The sequence below is a fragment of the Panthera pardus genome, unplaced genomic scaffold (assembly GCF_024362965.1).
Source record: "Panthera pardus isolate Hobbes unplaced genomic scaffold, ASM2436296v1 HiC_scaffold_24, whole genome shotgun sequence".
Taxonomy (NCBI): Eukaryota; Metazoa; Chordata; class Mammalia; order Carnivora; family Felidae; genus Panthera; species Panthera pardus.
Genome location: NW_026526810.1, coordinates 76,213,705 through 76,233,179, shown reverse-complemented (window position 1 = coordinate 76,233,179; position 19,475 = coordinate 76,213,705). Strand labels below are relative to the sequence as shown.

The window sequence follows — 19,475 nt, the reverse complement described above, 5'->3', positions numbered from 1 at the left end:
AGCCAACAAGGTGCCCCAGAGCTGTTCATTTAGAAGTTCTATTTAAAGAGGTAATAAAATTAGGCATGGCCTATTCTTAGTAAATCCAAGCTGGGTTCCAGCAATTACTGCCTCCTTTTGTAGAAGGGAGCACAGTATACCCGTTAAGAATTCTAGAGTCAGAACACCTTGGGTTGAAATCCCAGCCCCATTACTTAGTGTGAGAGTAATGCCCACCTTATGTTTTGGGGACGGTGAGGTGATACACAGAGAGCATGTACAGTGCCTATCACATTAGCTGTCTTGTTATTCTCTAAGTTCTCAAAATTCATTCATTAAATAATTTGCTCTAGACTTTACCCAGGAGAAGTACCATGTCCTTTTTGCTAACTTTCTTTGTCATTTCTCAAGTACTGCCGTTCTAGGGGAGATAGCAGACACAGCCTCAGCCCAGTGGGGACCCAGCGGGTGGCAGGGAAAAAACAGTCTCACCCCAGTCACACTGCGATGCCAGGGGTTAAAGTGCAGGTGATTTCGGCAGATCACAGAGCCCACATAAAAGCAAGACCTGCTCTACTTCCAAACTTTTCACCGACCACAGCAAAACCAAACACGCAGACAACAAACTTTGCACCCTGAGATAAATCAGAGGTAATAGAGTCACTCTGGTCTGGTCCCCTAAATAATACAACATTGACTATTTCCCACAAACCTGGGCTTCTGAACAAAAACAATTTTATCCTTGATTTTTGCTCTGTTGCTGGCTGGAGATAGGTCAGGAGCTTTGTGAGTGTAACAGACATGTGAGCGAGTTGCTGCTTTCTTACCATGCAGGTACTAATGTAAACCTTGTAATCTTGGCAATATTGTGTATTTTTCCTGTAAGTCTTTGTTACGTTTTTTATTTGGTGAGCAAGTCCTTTTGAAGTCTGATTCCCTTGCTGTCTTTAAGGAGAGCTTCTCTTTGCTGTACTAAAGGCTTCTTTCTCCTAGTATTCCTTTGACACCTGTCATGCTAAAATGCAGAATCTCAAAGATGTCCTGTTTGGGCCTCTTTGTTATTAGGTTATGATTTTTTTTTTTTTTTTTTTTACACACAGGTTTATTTTTATTTATTTTTTTATAATTTTTTTTAAATGTTTATTCATTTTTGAGAGACAGAGAGAGACAGAGCATGAGCGGGGAAGGGGCAGAGAGAGAAGGAGACGTAGAATCCGAAGCAGGCTCCAGGCTCTGAGCCGTCAGCACAGAGCCCGACGTGGGGCTCGAACTCACGAACTGTGAGATCATGACCTGAGCTGAAGTCGGGCGCTCAACCGGCTGAGCCACCCAGGCGCCCCTAGGTTATGATATTTTTTAAAATTGATTTTGAAATACTGTTGGACTTATGAGACAAGACAAAAATAGTACAGTAAGTTCCCACATACCCTTTATTCAGCTTCCCCTAATGAGTAACATGTTACATTACCAACCCAGGAAATTGACATTGGTGTTATTTAGCTCAATTATGGACTTCATTCAGATTTTTACCAGTTTTTATGTACACTATTTTTGGGGGAGAATGTGGGCATATGATTCTATGAAATATCACCACATGGGTAGATTTGGAGAAACAATGACACATCCAGGGTACAAACTATTCCATCACCACAAAGTCTGTGGTGTTACCCCCCTTTATAGTCATACCCTCTCTCTGTCCTAACACTTGACAATGGCTGATCTGTTCTTTATCACTGTAACTTTGTCATTTCAAAAATGTTACAAGGGCGCCTGGGCGGCTCAGTGGGTTAAACTTCCGACTTCGGCTCAGGTCATGATCTTGTGTCCTCCGTGAGTTGGAGCCCTGCATCGGGCTCTGTGCTGACAGCTCAGAGCCTGGAGCCTGCTTCAGATTCTGTGTCTCCCTCTCTCTCTGCCCCCTCCCCTGCTGGTGCTCTGTCTCTCTGTGTCTCAAGAATGAATAAACGTTAAAAAAAAATCTTACATAAACAGAATCATATAGTATGCAAAATTTTGAGATTGGCTTTTTCCAATTAGCATCACGCCTTTGCAATCCATTCAAGTTGTTGTATGTATCAACGTGTTGATTTTTGTTACAGAGGAGTATTCCACTGTATGATGTACTGCATGTTGAAGGATGGGTCCGTTCCTGGTTTTGGCTGTTACAAACAAAGCCGTTAATAACATTTGTACACGGCTTTTGTGGTGAATATCGGTTTTATTTCTGTAGATTGAGGTGAGCATCTTGTGGTAAACTGTGTTTGCAACTGTATTTATACAATTACTAGTGTTAGGCAGGGCTTCTGGAATTTTCCTGGGTGAATGAGAAAAGAAGAGAGGTCACTTAATGTGTAAGTGATGCATTGAGGCCAGGCGAAGTCCAACGATCTCATGATACTTGATGCCATTGGTTGTTGACAGTACTTAAAACAGAGGCAAGTGGTAAGAGAATTGTCGCAAAGCACATGGCAGTGCAAGACCTGCCAAACTCAAAAGCATCTGCGTGGAAGTAGTATTACCATAACTGTGTGGGAAGAGTGATTTTGTACCAGCAGAAAAACATCATCCATCCCATTATATTAACGCAATTGTTCATTTGGATTTTTGTTGGTTTTATAGTTTTGTTTTTATTTCATTTATAAACTTGTTTTAGTTTTATGGCTGTGGACCAACATGATATCAGTTCAACTACTCAATGAAACCACTGTAGTATACGTGATTTAGTAGTGGTGGTGGCATGGAATAAAGTTACAGGAAAACACAAATACCTTATAGATTTAAAAAGCTAAAAGGATGGGGATTTATATCATGTTTTATATTTGTACATGTTAATTTTAGTTCATATATTGGACCAAACAGGGATGAACAGAAAAATGGCTTAACCAAAGGGAGAAGGTCTACTCTCTCATAAACGTCTGAGCTCCTAGGTGGTCCGGGAGTGTAGTATCATCCAGAGCCTCTGGTTCCTTCCAGCTTGCTTCTCTACCTTCTCTTAGATTGGTGCTTCTCAAATTTAATGTGGATATGAATCACCAGAAGATTTTATTTCAATGCAGAATCACGGGGCGCCTGGGTGACTCAGTCTGTTAAGCGGCAGATTTCAGCTCCGGTTGTGAGCTCGTGGTTGATGGGTTCGAGCCCCCTGTCAGGCTCTGTGCTGACAGCTCAGAGCCTGGAGACTGCTTCTGATTCTGTTTCCCTCTCTTTGTCCCCTCCCCCACTCATTCTGTCTTTCTCTGAAAAATAAATAAAACAAAAACAAAAACAAAAAAAACAGAATCAGCTTCAGTGGGCTCGGTGGGGCCCGAGATTCTGCATCACCACGAACTCCCAGGTGGTGTCCATGTTGCTGGTTCACAGAACCCATTGTGAGCAGTGACTAGGAGTATGGCCTTCATTGGCATACTTGAAGTTGGTTTGTCACTTCTTTGGATTTCCAGCCTATGGGAAGGAGTATGGAATGAAATGAAGGATAAGCAGCTTCCTTATGAGAACATGATCTGGAAGTGTACATTTTCTCCACTTCTTACAGGCCAGGATGTGGACATATGGCCATACTCAGTTGCAAGGGAGGCTGGGAAATGTAGACTGTAGGTAAATCTTAAGGGATTCTATTAATGAGAAGGAAGATGGGGGAGAATGAATACAAGGGAATTATTAACAGTCTCTGCCACAATATTTAAAGAAAATTTAAGCCAAGACAGGGTCTGGGAGATTTTTTTCCTTTTACATTACTTATGTCTGAGGAATAGTAACCTGAAGTATAATCTAAAGTATATATCTCCTTAGCATTTGCCTATGACTTTTCATAATCTGTCCCTTGACTACCTTTTCAGTGTTCTCTCTCCCTATGAACAATTTGTGCCAAGTCTTTTGAATGATTTGCTTTTACCTGAACAAACATCTTCTCATACTCCACGTGGTATTCCCTTTGTCCTTTTCAGTCATTCCTACCCTTATTAGGGTCAGCTGGTAAAGCTGTGTTCCTGGGCAACAGAGCAGGAACCCCTCAACACAGGCAGGGGTCTGGAAATTTCTATTTTTTGCAGAGAGCCCTCAAGAGAGAATGGATAGAAAAACACACAGAATGACTTCTCTTATCTCGCAGACCTTCTGTTCTACTGATGGGAGCCACCAAGTCCATTTTCATAATGGAAAAGCATGACTCTAGATTTAGACTCTGTTCATTCCCCAAATCCCCAGCAAACACACAGGGTATGGCCCACATAGGTATAATGAGTTTTTGCTGTGTGGAGATTCTAGGACAAACCTAGAAGCTAAGTGGCCTAGATTCTATTTGAAGATGTTATGGACTCATTAGGAAGCCTTCAGGTACTCAATTAATTAACTCCCTTACTGACTACTAGTTTATTTCTTTAGCTTAGGCTGGAATTTGTAACAGGCTAAGGTTTTCTTTGAGAACATCTTATAGATACATATCAAAATTGAGTGTGCCCGCACGTGTGTGTGTGTGTGTGTGTGTGTGTGTGTGTGTGTGTGTTAGAAGAAATATAAAATTCTCTTCAATATTTTTATTTTTGTCCTTTGGTTTATCTTCCTAGTTAGAATGGAGTTCTCAAGAAAATTTTCCTGAATGCAATCATGCTTCAAGTGATAATTCCTTTAGGAAACAAAACAAGTCAACAACAAAAACTACCCATAGGACTTAAAGAACTCATTGCATGTTTCCATTATTTTTTAATTCTATTTTTCTTATCTTTTTATCCTGTTTATATCAGGAGCTCATCATTATTATTATTTTTTTGGTGACAATATCATTGCTATCTTATCCACTTTTTTTAAAAGTCTGTCTCATTGATTCATTTATCTAACAGATTTAATGGTTGAATTAAAAAATTATTACATGAATGAAAATATAATGTCCTAAAAATCCTCTACTTCACACAAGACTCAACTTTGAGAAAAATAGGTACTTTTGACCCCATTCTCTGTATTCTCTGCCTTTGATATGCATGTTGGTTTATTAACCTGGGGAGTGACTCTATTAGTCAGTAAGTGTAGCCAGCCTGTGTCTGAAAAGGACTTAAACTCTGGCAGCCTTTTCTTGTTCTTTAAGTGGAATCCCTACCCCCCCCCCCCCCCCCCCCCCCAAGAAAGCAGGCTTCCCACTTTGGATTGTCTGTGTCAATGCCAGGAGCTTTGTCATGACAAAAGAGATGGAGGTATGAACAAGGAACTTTCATTGAACTTGATCAATATTTATTTAGCAGTACTGTGACATTATCAAGAGTATAGCCCCTGGTAACAAGGAGCTTCAGATTTAAGGGCAGACAAAAATAATGACAAGACAAAAAAATAATGTTTAAACTGGGCTATAGAAAATTCCTTAGTTACCTGGTTCTTCCAGCACTGTTTGTTGAATTATGTCCATGACTTCCACATTTGCCTTTTGGCATCTTTCCAAAATATGACTTTGGGCACAGCTATACATCACAGCATGAACTCCCTGGTGGTTACACTGGACCAGCAGTGTCTCCTTAGTATTCCCTGTGGAAAGGGAGATAAGAGGGGATTGAGTTTTCCTATACATCCACTCTGGGGGTGGCACAAGGGAAAGCATGTAGGTTTTAGAGTTAGATTGTATCATATGTGTGTGTCAGAGATTTTAGCCTCTCTGGGCCTCAGTTTCTCATCTGTAAAATGGGGATAATAATACTTGACTCACAATGTGGATGTCATGATTAAGTAGGGGAGGAAGGGAGGAAGCATGCAAAATGCTTTGAGCAGTGTTAGGCACGAAATAGGTGTTTGCTTGCTTTTCTTCTCTCCTGGTAAACCTCCAATGGGACCTAGCACTTGCAGAACAGTGTGTATTTCTCTGGGAAAAAGCTACGTTATTTGTCAAGCTGCTCCAGTGACCCAGTCAATACAATAAGAATTATGGTCTCCAGAGTCAATCGACCTATTGGTATTAAATTGCCTTGGCCCTGCTAGTTTCTTGGAGTTGTCATTTTGCACTGTAATTGATTTACAGTTTTCTTCCCACCCTTCTCTTCCAGATGTTGTTACTGGTCAAGGGCACTAGATGGCGCCATTTTACCAAGTATCAATGATTTAAATGGCAAAACCTGTTCTTTTGACTTGTCCAGTGCTATAAAAAAGACAATTCTTAAAGCATGCATCCGCATAGACATATATTCCAGCACATTAAAGAAATCCCTTTACAATCCCGTGTTTCTTTCATTTATAATAGGGAGTGTGTAATGTTTAGAAGTCACCTAGAAGTTAACATATTTGATTTAGTTCCGTGGTTTAGGAGAGCAAGAAAACTTGGAGTAGATTCAAAGAGAAACCATAAATTTGATTGGAATGGGAGAATGGAGTATATGAGGACAGGTCAAATAAATGTGGAATACTTGAGGGGCGCCTGGGTGGCGCAGTCGGTTAAGCGTCCGACTTCAGCCAGGTCACGATCTCGCGGTCCGTGAGTTCGAGCCCCGCATCAGGCTCTGGGCTGATGGCTCGGAGCTTGGAGCCTGTTTCCGATTCTGTGTCTCCCTCTCTCTCTGCCCCTCCCCCGTTCATGCTCTGTCTCTGTCCCAAAAAAAAAAAATAAATAAATAAAAAAACGTTGAAAAAAAAAATAAATGTGGAATACTTGGTGCTTACAGAATGGTTAGGTAATGTCACGGTGGGCTTTTAACAATGAAGGGTCCCTAGGGAAGATGGTAAGCCGTTGTTATTCTCCAGCATAAGGTGAATTAGAATAAGAGGAAAGGGACTTATTGACCATAGGAGAGATATGTTAGTCACAAGGAAGAATATCTAAAACCAAGAGTGTGTAATATCATAACGAGGAAAATCGTCAAAATTTTCTTTGCCTAATTTGTTTTTAATATTAATAAAGTCTACCATGTCCAGATCAGATTATTTGCAGTCCTACCAGAAAATGGAAGAATTTTCTCTCCCTTATTATGGTGCATACTTGATGCCTGACACGGTATAGGCTAGGATGATGGTCATTGCAGCCCATTGGCAAAGGCTAGGCCTGGATATGACTTAATGGTGGATTAGCAATGATTTCAAAAGTGTCCCATTTTTGTATGTTTGTGTGTATGTGTTTGTATGTAATATTAGAGATCTATTTTGTCACCAGCATTTTTTCTTGGTTTCTTAAATACTTATATATGGGCTGGACCAGTGGGGTGACAATGACCAAAGGAGAAAAGAGAGTCAGATGTCTTCCCTGATACTTATTTTTTTGAACCTCTCATTTGTTACTTATACCTCAGACTTTTTGGTTTGTTTGCTTGCTATTTCTTATTTATTTCTGTAATATCTCGTAGATGAGTATGTGGAGGCCTAGCTTACACCATTCCATATTCATGATTATACATCCAATCCACAGGAGGGGGCCAAACAATTTTTTATTTTCTCCACAGACTCACCCTTGGTCCACCTGGAAAGTCCACCTTGGAGGGTCTCTTTTCTTCCTCTCCTGCCCCACAACTGGCAGCCCTTCCTCTAGGGTCCCAGTTTCATCCTGGAGGAATGGCACATGACTTTTCAGGTTTTTCCAATTCCCGAAAGCAGATAATGTATAATATATAAGACAATAAAACTTGGGGCACCTGTTGATGCCAGTTGAGCGTCTGACTTCGGCTCAGGTCATGATCTCACAGTTCGTGAGATTGAGCCCCACATTGGGCTCTGTGCTGGCAGGTCAAAGCTGGGAGCCTGCTGCCGATTCTGTGTCTCCTTCTCTCTCTGCCTCTCCCCAGCTCATACCCGCGCACGCACTCTCTCTCTCTCTCTCTCAAAAATAAATAAGCATTAAAAAAACCCTTGACATTGCTGATGACTGCTCCTCTTTGCTTAACTTAGCTGTGTTATGCTAACAGTACTTTATCTTTCAAAAGATCATTTACAAGGAAGGGGTGAGGTGGAGATATAACTAAAAAGGGTGCTGGTGATGGAAGATTGGGATGAGACAGAGACAATGTAGCCCAGCTATTTTTTCCTTGGTAATTGTAAATGTAGTGCATGTTCATTATAGAAAATTTAGAAAAAACACAGACTAGTATTAAAAAAAAAAACTATTCACAATTCTAAACTTATAGGTAACTAAAATTAATATTTTGAAATATTTCTTTTTTTGTAGCTACAGAAAGTTGGAGAAACTGAGCCAACTATTTGTAGAGAACTGATCTAGAAGATCAGTGATGGGGCTGAAGGACGAATTGAAGAGCAGGAATGATGAGTCTTGTGCATGTGGATCAGTGGGTGGAGAAAATCTGTTCCCAGGGAGAAAAGTGAGATAGGGATTCAGAAAGAAAAAGGAAGACTCTTTTTAAAAAAATTAATTAATTTTAAAATTTACAACCAAGTTAATTAGCATATAGTGCAACAATGATTTCAGAGGTAGATTCCAGTGATCCATCCCCTATGTATAACACCCAGTGCTCATCCCAACAAGTGTCTTCCTTAATGCCCCTTACCCACTTAGCCCATCCCCCACCCCCAACCCCTCCAGCAACTCTGTTTGTTCTCTATATTTAAGAGTCTCGTATGTTTTGTCCCCCTCACTGTTTTCATATTATTTTTGCTTCTCTTCCTTTATGACCATCTGTTTTGTATCTTAAATTCCTCATATGAGTGAAGTCATATGATATTTGTCTTTATCTGACTAATTTCACTTAGCATAACACTCTCTAGTTCCATCCATGTAGTTGCAAATGGCAAGATTTCATTCTTTTTGATTGCTGAGTAATACCCCATTGTGTGTGTGTGTGTGTGTGTGTGTGTGTGTGTGTACAAAGATATTCTTTATCTATTCATCCATTGATGGACATTTGGGCTCTTTCCATACTTTGGCTATTGTCAGTAGCACTGCTATAAACATTGGGGTGCATGTGCCCCTTTGAAACAGCACACCTGCATCCCTTGGATAAATACCTAGTAGGGCAATTGATGGGTCGTAGGGTAGTTCTATTTTTAATTTTTTGAGGAAGCTCCATACTGTTTTCCAGAGTGGGTGCACCAGCTTGCATTCCCACCAACAATGCAAAAGAGATCCTCTTTCTCTGCATCCTTGCCAACATCTGTTGTTGCCTGAGTTGTTAATTTTAGCCATTCTGACAGGTGTGAGGTGGTATCTCATTGTGGTTTTGATTTGTATTTCCTGGATGATGAGTGATGTTGAGAATTTTTTCATGTGTCTGTCATCCATCTGGATGTCTTCTTTGGAGAAGTGTCTATTCATGTCTTTTGCCCATTTCTTCACTGGATTATTTGTTTTCTGGGTGTTGAGTTTGATAAGTTCTTTATAGATTTTGGATACTAACCCTTTACCTGGTATGTCGTTTGCAAATATCTTCTCCCATTCTGTCAGTTGCCTTTTAGTTTTGCTGATTGTTTCCTTCGCTGTGCAGAAGTTTTTATTTTGATGAAGTCCCAATAGTTGATTTTTGCTTTTGTTTTCCTTGCCTCTGGACACATGTTGAGTAAGAAGTTGCTGCAGCTGAGGTCAAAGAGGTTTTGACTGCTTTCTCCTTGAGGATTTTGATGGCTTCCTGTCTTATATTGAGGTCTTTCATCCATTTTCAATTTATTTTTGCATATGGTGCAAGAAATGGTCCAGGTTCATTTTTCTGCATGTCACTCAGCATCACTTGCTGAAGAGACTGTCTTTATTCCATTGGATATTCTTTCCTGCTTTGTCAAAGGTTAGTTGGCCATGTGTTTGTGGGTCCATTTCTGGGTTCTCTATTCTGTTCCATTGACCTGAGTGTCTGTTTTTGTGCCAGTACCATACTGTCTTGATGATTACAACTTTGTAGTATAGCTTGCAACGTCTGGGATTGTGATGCTTCCTGCTTTGGTTTTCTTTTTCAAGATTGCTTTGGCTATTCAGGGTCTTTTCTGGTTCCATACAAATTTTCGGATTGTTTGTTCTAGCTCTGTGAAGAATGCTGGTGTTATTGTGATAGGGATTGCATTGAATATGTAGATTGCTTTGGGTAGTATCGACATTTTAACAATATTTGTTCTTACAATCTGATAGCATGGAATATTGTCCTATTTTTCTGTGTGTCTTCTTCAATTTCTTTCATAAGCTTTCTCTAGTTTCCAGTGTATAGACTTTTTACCTCTTTGGTTAGTTTTAACAGGTATTTTATGTTTTTTGGTGCAATTGTAAATGGAATTGATTCCTTGATTTCTGTTTCTGTTGCTTCATTATTGGTGTATAGAAATACAACCAATTTCTGTGCATTGATTTTATATCCTGCAACTTTGCTAAATTCATGGATCAGTTTTAGCAGTTTTTTTGTGGAATCTTTTGGGTTTTCCATATGGAGTATCATCTCATCTGCGAAGAATGAGTTTGACTACTTCCTTGCTGATTTGGATGCCTTTTATTCCTTTGTGTTGTCTGAGTGCTGAGGCTAAGACTTCCAATACTCTGTTGCATAACAGTGGTGAGAGTGGACATCCCTGTTGTGTTCCTGACCTTGGGGGGAAAGCTCTCAGTTTTTCCCCATTGAGGATGATATTAGCATTGGGTCTTTCATATATGGCTTTTATGATCTGGGGGTATGATCCTTCTATCCCTATTTTCTTGAGGGTTTTTATCAAGAAAGGATGCTGTATTTTGTCAAATGCTTTCTCTGTATCTACTGAGAGGATCATGTGGTTCTTGTCCTTTCTTTTATTGATGTGATGAATCACATTGATTGTTTTGTGGATATTAAACCAGCCCTGCATCCCAGGTATAAATCCCACTTGGTTGTGGTGAATAATTCTTTGAATGTATTGTTGGATCCAGTTGGCTAGTATCTTGTTGAAGATTTTTGTATCCATTTTCATCAGGGAAATTGGTCTGTAGTTCTCCTTTTTAGTGGGGCTTTGTCTGGTTTTGGAATCAAGATAATTCTGGCTTCATAGAATGAGTTTGGAAGTTTTCCTTCCTTTCTATTTGTTGGAACAGCTTCAAAAGAATAGGTGTTAAATGTTGGTAGAATTCCCCTGGAAAGCCATCTGGCCCTGGACTCTTGTTTTTTTGGGGGGAGATTTTTTATTATTAATTTGATTTCTTTACTGGTTATGGGTCTGTTCTAATTTTCTATTTCTTCTTGTTTCAGTTTTGGTAGTTTATATGTTTCTAGGAATTTGTCCATTTCTTCCAGATTGCCCATTTTATTGGTATATAATTGCTCATAATAGTTTCTTATTAATGTTTGTATTTCTGCTGTGTTGGTTGTGATCTCTCCTTTTTCATTCTTAATTTTATTTATTTGTGTCCTTTCCTTTTTCATCAGACTGGCTAGGGGTTTATCGATTTTGTTAAGTCCTTCAAAGAACCAGCTCCTGGTTTCATTGATCTCTTTTACTGCTTTTTGTTTTTGTTTTTGTTTTTTTAAATTTGTTTGTTTCGGTTTCAATAGCATGGATTTCTGCTCTAATCTTTATTATTTCCTGTCTTCTGCTGGTTTTGGGTTTGATTTGCTATTCTTTTTCTAGCTCTTTAAGGTATAAGGTTAGGTTGTGTATCTGAGACCTTTCTTCCTTCTTTAGGAAGGCCTGGATTGCTATATACTTTCCTCTTATGACCGTCTTTGCTGTGTCCCAGAGGTTTTGGGCTGTGGTGTTATCATTTTCATTGGCTGCCATGTAGTTTTTAAATTTCCTCTTTAACTTCTTGGTTAGCCTATTCATTCTTTAGTAGTCTGTTCTTTAGTCTCCAAATAATTGTTTTCTTTCCAAATTTTTTCTTGCGGTTAATTTTGAGTTTCATAGTGTTGTGATCTGAAAATATGCACGGTATGATCTTGATCTGTTTTGTACTTGTTGAGGGGTGATTTGTGTCCCAGTATGTGATCTATTCTGGAGAATGTTCCATGTTCAATGGAGAAGAATGTATATTCTACTGTTTTAGGATGAAATGTTCTGGGGCACCTGGTTGGCTCAATTGGTTAAGCATCCAACCTCAGCTCATTTTAAAAAAAATATTTAAAAAAATTACAAAATTTTTTTTTAACATTTATTTATTTCTGAGAGGCAGAGACAGAACATAAGCAGGGGAGGGGCAGAGAGAGAGGGTGAGACAAAAAATCTAAAGCAGGCGCTAGGCTCTGAGCTGTCAGCAGAGTCTGACATGGGGCTCTAACTCATGAGCTGTGAGATCATGACCTGAGCCGAAGTCGGACACTTTAACCAGCTGAGACACCCAGGCACCCCTAAAATTTTTTTTTTAAAAAAAGATGTTCTGTATATATCTGTTGGGTACATCCAGTCCAGTGTGTCATTCAAAGCCATTGTTTCCTTGTTGATTTTCTGTTTAGATGATCTTTCCATCGTTGTAAGTGGGGTGTTGAAGTCCCCTGCAATTGTGGTATTATTATCAATGAGTTTCTTTATGTTTGTGATTAAATGTTTTTTGTATTTGGGTACTTCTACGTTTGGAGTATAAATGTTTACAATGTTAGATCTTCTTGGTGGATAGACCCCTTAATTTTGATATAATGCCCTTCTTCATCTCTTGTTACAGTCTTTGTTTTAAAATCTAGATTGTCTGATATAAGTATGGCTACTCTGGCTTTCTTTTGTTGACCATTAGCATGATAGGTGGTTCTCCATCCTCTTACTTTCAATCTGAAGGTGTCTTTAGGTCTAAAGTGGGTCTCTTGTAAACAGCATATAGATGGATCTTATTTTCTTATCCATTCTGTTACCCTATGTCTTTTGATTGGAGAATTTAGTACTCATGTTTAGAGTGAGTACTGAAATACATGAATTTATTGCCATTATGTTTCTTGTAGAGTTGGAGTTTCTGGTGGTATTCTTTGGTCCTTTCTGGTCTTTGTTGCTTTTGGTTTTTTTGTTTTTTGTTTTTTCCATCTTTTATCCCTTCAGAGAACCCCCCTTAAAATTTCTTGCAGGGCTGGTTTAGTGGTCACGAACTCCTTTAGTTTTTGTTTGTCTGGGAAACTTTTTATCTCTCTTTATATTTTGAATGACAACCTTACTGGATAAAGAATTCTTGGCTGCATATTTTTCTGATTCAGTACACTGAATATATCCTGCCACTCCTTTCTGGCCTGCCAAGTTTCTGTGGATAGGTCTGCTGTGAACCTGATCTGTCTTCCCTCATAGATTAAAGACATTTTTTTCCCCTTGCTACTTTCCTTGCCTGAGTATTTTTTGAATTTGACTATGATATACCTTGTTGATGATCAGCTTTTGTTGAATCTAATGGGAGTTCTCTGTGCTTCCTGGATTGATGTCTGTGTTTTTCCCCAGGTTAGTAAAGTTTTCTGCTATGATTTGTTCACATAAACCTTCTACCCCTTTTTCTCTCTCTTCATCTTCTGCGACCCATAAGATTCTGCTGTTACTCCTTTTAATGTGTCACCAAGTTCTCTAATTCTTATATTGTACTCCTTTGCCTTAGTCTCCCTCTTTTTTTCTGCTTCATTATTCTCCATACATTTGTCCTCTATACCCCCAGGAACAACCACAGTGCTGCTGCAGGTGCCCAGAAATTGAGGCCGGGTGCCAGCCCACCCCAGAAGAAGTTCACGTGATCATGTAGCAGCAGTGTTTCAGGGACTATGGTAAATTACAACACACATCTGGCGCCAGGCTTCACCCTTAATGTCCTTGTTCCAACACCAGCAAATGTGGTTGTTCTCCAGGGTCTGCTGGGACCTTTGCTGTGGGGAGGCTGCACAGCCTCCATCAAATGTCCTCTTCTCCCCAAGTGGCCCAAGACCTCACTGTCTGCCCCTGGGGATTCGCCCTTTCCACCAGAGCAAGGTGTCAAGTGGTGGAATTTCAGACTTGGTGCTCCCCCTGTTTATAGAGTCTTAATGGAATTTAAACCCTTTCCTTTCTCCTTTCTCCCTTTTTTTTTCCCTTGTGGCTGTTTCCACTCTTCATCTTTCCAGCTGCTTTCTAGTGGGGGGGGGGATGCTTATTCCGTATTCTCCCCCATCTCCATCCTCTCTCCACAAGCAAAAACATCTCCCTGCCCTCCGCAGCTTCTCTCTCCCCCAGTTCACCTCTCCACACCACGTATCTGCTGAGTTCCGTGGTTCAAGTTGTGCTGATAGTTGTGTTAATGCTCAAATCCATTTTCTAGGTGTGCAAGATGGTTTGGTGTTGATCTGGCTGCATTTCAGGGATGAGAGACACAAAAAAACTTCCATGCTGTTACACCATCTTGGCCCCCTCCAAAAAAGAAAGACTTTTGACCTCTGAGAGTGATAGAGACAGCAGGAGTGGCCCCTAAGTTTCCTGTGCTTCTCCTGGAACCTGTCTGTCATAGGTTCTATGAGCAGTTGCTCAACAGCCTTTCAATAACTCAAAAAGTGGGGGTTTCATTACATGAGATCAAAACCTCTGACTAGAATAGCCACACAAAACAACAGGTGCATAATAATTACTTGCTGTTAATAATTGCACATGGAGAGTGACCTTTTACATTCTCTCATTCACTGTGGTGTACAATGCTGATGTGCTCAGATCCCCTTGGATTCCTTTTAACCTGATTCATTGTGCTTCATTTCCAAGAGCCAGTTCCCATGACTTTTTTTTTTGGATGACTGTTCTCAGACCATTAGGACCCACCTTAAACATATGTGCATGAAGAGCTGGAAGTGCTTGAACATTTGTGCCCTGCTTGGGGTGATCCCCCACCAATGACTGATGGTGAAGGGAGTATAAATCTCTGGCTCCCTTGGGTCATTTTGATGATTAGCTTTCAGAAGTTGTGACTTCTGTTTTGCTAGCCTGCTCTCTATTGCTTTCCCAGCTTGCATGATTCGATGAGGCAAGCTGCCTTGTTGGAGAGGCACACATGGCAAGGAGCTGAGGACTGCCTCTGGCCAACAGCCAGCATATAACAGAGGCCCTCAGTCCAAGAACCCATTTGGAACTATGTGCTGCCACCATACATTGAGTGAGTGTGGGACTATAGCCTTCTCAGGTTGACCTCTCAGATGAGACTACAGACCCTGGACCAACACCTTGATTACAACTTTGTGATGGACCATGAAGCAGAGGACTCAGCTAAGCTGCACCTGGATTCCTGACTCATGGAAACTATGAGATAATGAATGTATATTGTTTTTTTGATGCCAAGTGTTGGGGTAATTTGTTATGTAGCAATAGAGAGCTAATACAGTGTTTTGCTTGGCTTCCTCCCTTCCCTGTCTCTCTCTCTCCCAATTCTTTCACCAGTTTTTCTAGGGAACTCTTTCTTTACTTTTTTTTCTTTTTAATGTTTGTTGATTTATTTTGAGAGAGACAGAGAGAGCATGAGCAGGAGAGGGGCAGAGAGAGAGGGAGGGAGAGAATCCCAAGCAGGCTCCAAGCTGTCAGCACAGAGCCTGACATGGGGCTCAATCTCATGAGCCATAGGATCATGACCCAAGCCAAAATCAAGAGTCAGATGCTTAACCAACTGAGCCACCCAAGGACCCCTCCAGGGAACTCTTTATTAATACATCACTTGTACATGAACCTTGCATAAGACAGGATGGGATTCTAAAGTTAGATAACTCACCAGCCACATGGCAACAAGGACCATTACTGAAATAGGTGGAATGCTATAGTATGGCATATCAATGGAGGATGCCCTTAAAATACTAACACTTTGAACTGGGATGAATTGAGATGGGGATATAGATTGACGGGGATGTTCTTATTTACATACTATCTCTAGTATATGAGAGATTTGAGAGAAATAGTAATTAAAAGGACCATGGAAGAGTTGGTTGATTTTGGGTGCTTACCAATGCAGTGAAGGGGGAGAATGACAAGTTCATTACCCAGACAAATTATGGTGTGAAAGTTTGAAGACCTTCAATTCAGCAACCAGAAAGCAGACGATGTTTAAGATACAGCTCAGGATCAGAGTGTAAGAGCAGCATAACTTGAGAGAATAGTATATTAGCAGATTTTCTCCTGCGAAGGTTGAGATTGTGATAGGGAAGGTGTGAGACCCTGAGACTTGGAATAAGGACAGTTGGATGCACTAGAGACCTTTGGATTACCAGATTCCCCCAAACCCTCTAGGCCTTTAGAAATAGACCATTTCCTCTTGCTACAGGATAGCGTCATCTGCTCCTTGTCTGAAGATTATACAGAGGTTGCAACTGAAGCAGAAGCTGTGTAAAATCGTATATGCTGTCCTCATCTGCCTTCACCTCCATTCCTGGCATTAGACTAATGGTTTGAGCCAAATACTATCATGTACCAACTAGGGAAATGGTGGCCCTGCTGAAGAAGAAAGGAACTGAGCTGCTGAAACTGCCTAATATATACCAGCACATTAGCCTGGGGATCGTTCATTAGCCTGAGATTGATGGTCTGGGAGTGAGATTATAGAGTTAGATAAGGAGAGAGTTTGTTACTATGAACATACTCTCCTGGGATTCAGAATCTAATGTTCTTTTTTTTTTTTAATATTTATTTATTTTGAGAGAGAGAGAGAGAGAGAGGATGCACACAAGCAGAGGAGGGGCAGAGAGAGAGAGGAAGAGAAAGAATCCTAAGCAGGTTTGTGCTGTCAGTACAGAACCTGATGTTGGGCTCAAACTCACAAACTGAGATCATGACCTGAGACAAGACTAAGAGTTGGATGCTTAACAGGCTGAGCCACCCAGCTGCCCCTGAGAATCTAATGTTCCAGCAAGAGCTCCTGGAGCTCAGTCTCAATATGCTGCTGGATGGCTCCTGGAAGCTTGGAAAAAATGATGGCCCACATTGAAGGAGGTGGAAAGGCCAGAACTGCCTTGGCATAGTGTCAAGCAAGGAATCTGAAGTCTTAGAGCAGTGAGCGTATGTGCTAGTTATCAACTTATTATCTCTTAGCTCCAAACTTACTTTCTTTCCCCTGCTTTGCAGTTTTGGAGATGGACTATGTAATCATCTCTCCTGTGCCATCTGGTACAATATTAGGCTTTTGCAATAGAGGGTGAAGGAAGGATTCTGTACAGCATAGGGGAGGAAGGAGCTTCTCTTCCTGGTTATGATGTGCTTTTTTTCATTTTCTCTTTCCTCTGATGGTGTGGCTGCTAAGAGTGGGAAGAGGCCCATTGGCACTCATTCCCCCACAAGTTGCTGTGGTAATCCAGCAGGCTGCTTGCTGTGGACCAGCTCCAGTTCACTCAGTAAACTTCACTGTTAAGGGTGGGAGGGTGACTGGTAATCAAAATGGCTTGGTCTAAAAGGGTTCTCCCACAGAGGCCAGGTGATCATGGTGTAATGTTGAAGGAAAAGGATGGGCATTCTACTAGAATTTTATATACAGCAGAGAACAACAACAATAACAGTAACAAAATGAACACCAGATCTGATGGCCAACAACCTGAGTTGAGTTGCCACAATGGTGAGTCATGGCTATTTACCCATTTTGCAGACACAAACTCAGATTCCCTGGATTGAAGGGCAGCTAGGCCCTCTGGTGAGGGATTTTGCAATGTTGCCACAAGCATACACTGCAAATCTTACCCCAAGCCTTCCTTAATGGGACTGGTGGCCCTTCACTAGAGTGACTGTGTACTGAGGAAAGATCAATATCCAGACCTTTTGGATATTACCAGATACTGTCTTTGTATTGATGCTAATTTCTGGGAAAGTAAAATACTACCAGGGCCTAGGAATCAAAGCAGGAACTTACAGTGGTCAAGTGATGAATTGAAAATTCACTCTTCTAACTTGTAAGGACCCCTATTAATCATGGACTCTTCCTGCAGTTATCTGCCCAGTTCCTGAGTGCAATATTGGAATATACACAGTTCATAACTGGCAGAATACCTATACTGGCTCTATGACCCATGGGGTAATGGCCATAATAATAGGCAGGACTAAATAGAACTTTCTGGAACTTTCCCTCCCTAGTAAACTAGAAGCAATACTGCATCTGTGGATGAATTATAGATATTATTGCCTCCATGAAAACTTTAAAAGATGTAGGGTTGGTGATACCTAGCACATTCTCATTTAACGCATCTGTTTCACTTGTGCAGCATTTGAATAGATCTTAGGAAATGAATAAGAATATTGTAGGGGTGCCTGGGTGGCTCAGTCATTTAAGTGTCCAACTCTTGATTTCAGCTTAGGTCCTGATTTCATGATTTGTGTGATTGAGCCCTGTTCAGGATTCTCTCTGTCCCTCTCTCTCTGCCCTTATTCCCTCACCTCCCCCCAACCCATGTGCACTCTCTCAAAACAAACAAACAAACAAACAAACAAACAAACAAACAAACAAACATTGTAATCTTAATCAGGTAGTGACTCTGACTGCAATTTTTGCCTCCTCAAATATATAACATTTACTAGAGAAAATCAACACAGCCCCTTGACACTTGGTATGCGGTTGTAGACCTAGTTAGTGCTTTTCCCTTTGTACCAATTTGTAGAGACCACAAGAAGCAGTTTGCTTTGACCTGGAAAGGCCAACAATACACCATCATGTTTCCAGGCCCCTGACAGGCAAATAATTCTCCACTATCTAGGAATCCATGTATGTCTTTTCCTTGGGCAACTTACTTTTCACATAAAATGGATGACAAGGTGCTCTGCCTAGAACTCCTCTCCCTGTGCTTGAGAGGAGGCATGAGGATGCACCTATTAGAGGGGGCAAAAAGTGTCAGAATTTTTTTTTATTGCATATAAATGCCCTTTAGAGAGCATGTGCTGAAGAAGAGACACTGGGTAACCAGGTTTTCAGGACTCATCCAGTAGATGTCAGCCAACCTTTGTCCTTGGTTACACAGCATTTGTTCAAGAGGGGTCTACAAATGGAATAATCATGGTGCCAGAGATGGAGGTTATACATGTGTTGGGTCCCCTTTCACTAAGGCTGATTTAGCTACTGCCACCGCTTAATATTTGTTCTGTCAGCAGCAGAGACTGGGTCTAGGTCCTCAGTATAGTAAATATTTTGAGGATACCAAGCAGACACTTGGTCACCAGTTGATTATATCAGACACTTTAACCTTGGAAAAGGCAATTATTTGTCTTAACTGGAATCAAAATGTATTCGAGGTGTGGATTTGCTTTTCCTTTCTTTAGTTCCTTAGCCAGTACCTCTAAGATCTCTCAGAGTGTCTGATTAACCACTATCTGAGGGCTCACTGAGTGTCTGTTGTACCAACTGGGATCCCACTATCACCCTAACCAACGTATAATCATTTTATGTTAAGGAGGTTCAGCAATGGACATATGATCATGGAGTCACCAATTTTACCATGTATTGCATAGTAATGAAGGGTTGAAAAGCATTAGAATGTCTTTTTGAAGGTGTGGCTAAAGTGTCATCATGGAGATGGTAGTGACATTGGAACACTGTTTTTCAATGTGCACTATTTCTTTTGAGTCAATTGCTGTCATGTGGTTTTCTGTAGAGAATGAGTCTAGATTCCGAGGGATAGAAAAAAGAGCAGTTCTGCTCACTATCAATCTCAGTGACTGGTCTGGGGAATATATGCTTCTTGTATCTAACAATTTTAGGTTCTGGAGTTCTAGAG

General features: G+C 40.7%; 1 long non-coding RNA gene across 1 annotated transcript in view; it reads left to right on the top strand.

The window, feature by feature from the left end:
* The first annotated feature begins 743 nt into the window (after positions 1-743).
* Positions 744-19,475, top strand: part of LOC109254309 (uncharacterized) — a 225,286-nt gene continuing 206,554 nt past the window's right edge. The window contains exon 1 of the long non-coding RNA XR_008417176.1: positions 744-813. This is a non-coding gene — a long non-coding RNA (uncharacterized LOC109254309). The remainder of the gene's footprint in view (positions 814-19,475) is intronic.